This window comes from Manis javanica, chromosome 2 (genome assembly GCF_040802235.1).
Source record: "Manis javanica isolate MJ-LG chromosome 2, MJ_LKY, whole genome shotgun sequence".
Taxonomy (NCBI): domain Eukaryota; kingdom Metazoa; phylum Chordata; class Mammalia; order Pholidota; family Manidae; genus Manis; species Manis javanica.
This window is the reverse complement of record NC_133157.1, coordinates 131,543,694-131,545,264: the sequence shown is the minus strand read 5'-3', so window position 1 is coordinate 131,545,264 and position 1,571 is coordinate 131,543,694. Positions and strand designations below refer to the sequence as shown.

The window sequence follows — 1,571 nt, the reverse complement described above, 5'->3', positions numbered from 1 at the left end:
GAAATACCATTTGACCCCAGAATCCCACTCCTTGGAACTTACCCGAAGAATACATCTTCTCAGATTCAAAAAGACATATGCACCCCTGTGTTTATTGAAGCACTTTTTACAATAACCAAGATATGGAAGCAACCTAAGTGTCCATCAGTAGATGAATGGCTAAAGAAGATGTGGTACATATACACAATGGAATACTATTCATCCATAAGAAAGAAACAAATCCTACCATTTGCAACAACATGGATGGAGCTGGAGGACATTATGCTCAGTGAAATAAGCCAGGTGGAGAAAGACAAATGCCAAATGATTTCCCTCATTTGTGGAGTATAACAATGAAGCAAAACTGAAGGAACAAAATAGCAGCAGACTCAGACACTCTAAGAATGAACTAGTGGTTACCAAAGGGGAGGGGTGTGGGAGCGTGGGTTGGGAGGGAGGGAGAAGGGGACTGAGGAGTGTTATGTTTAGTACACATGGTGTGGGGGAACATGTGGAGAACAGTGTAGCACAGAGAAGGCACATAGTGGATCTGTGGCATCTTGCTGCACTGATGGACAATGACTGCATTGGGGTACCAGTGGGGACTTGATAATATGGGTAAATGTAGTAACCACATTGTTTTTTCATGTGAAACCTTCATAAGAGTGTATATCAATCATACTGTAATAAAAATTAAAAATAATGTATATATATATATATATAATACATAGTGCTTGCTTTAGCAGTACATATACTAAAATTGGAATGATATAGAGAAGATTAGCATGGCTCCTAAAAAAATATATATATATATAATACATAAATCATATAGCATAACATATACACTATATAATAATATGCAATAATATATAATATAACTATTATATAATGTAATGCATATATTACATAATTATATCTGTAATCAACTATATTAATATATCAGACATATTTATAATTAATTGTAATTATAATTATTAAATGCTTATATACTATATATATTATCATCATCTATTTATACATTGCAAAGATACCCAAAGAGTAAGTAAATTTGAGTTGAGTTATGAGATACTTTTGAGGAGAAAATAAAAATTGAACATGCTTTTTATCTTTGTACCTGTAATTTCTTTTTAACTAATAGCATCAGGAATTATAAGATACCGAGTTCCCGAAGGGAGGTCTACATAGCCATGTCCCCTGGAGCTGCTTTGGGCTCATGGGTGCCAAATAAGGGCTTCTAGGGAAAACGGGGTGGCTGAGTGTCCGGTCCCATTACTTCTTATTGATGCTGCTATACCTGGATGATGAAGGCTCCCCTCCCTCACCCCCTCTAGCCCCCATGTATCATTACTGAAACAGGGTAGAGGTCAATACCATGCAGAGCTCAGAGCAGCTGCTGGGGCTGGAAGGACCCCGTTTGGTCTGCATTCATATAGAGGGCTCACATCCCCTGCAGCCATGCCCTCCACAGTCAGGTCTGCAGATTACAAAGAAAAGTGGCTATGCTGTCATCACCAGGTAAACAATGGTGGCAGTGAGTAGGGCCACCCTAAGGACTGGAGGAGCTTTAAAGGAAGAGGAGGAAACAACCTTCC

General features: G+C 38.4%; 1 non-coding gene across 1 annotated transcript; it reads left to right on the top strand.

Moving 5' to 3' along the window:
- Window positions 1-709: 709 nt before the first annotated feature.
- On the top strand, window positions 710-811 carry LOC118967779 (U6 spliceosomal RNA). The gene has a single exon (XR_005055008.2). It is a non-coding gene; the product is annotated as a U6 spliceosomal RNA (small nuclear RNA).
- The last annotated feature ends 760 nt before the right edge of the window (window positions 812-1,571 follow it).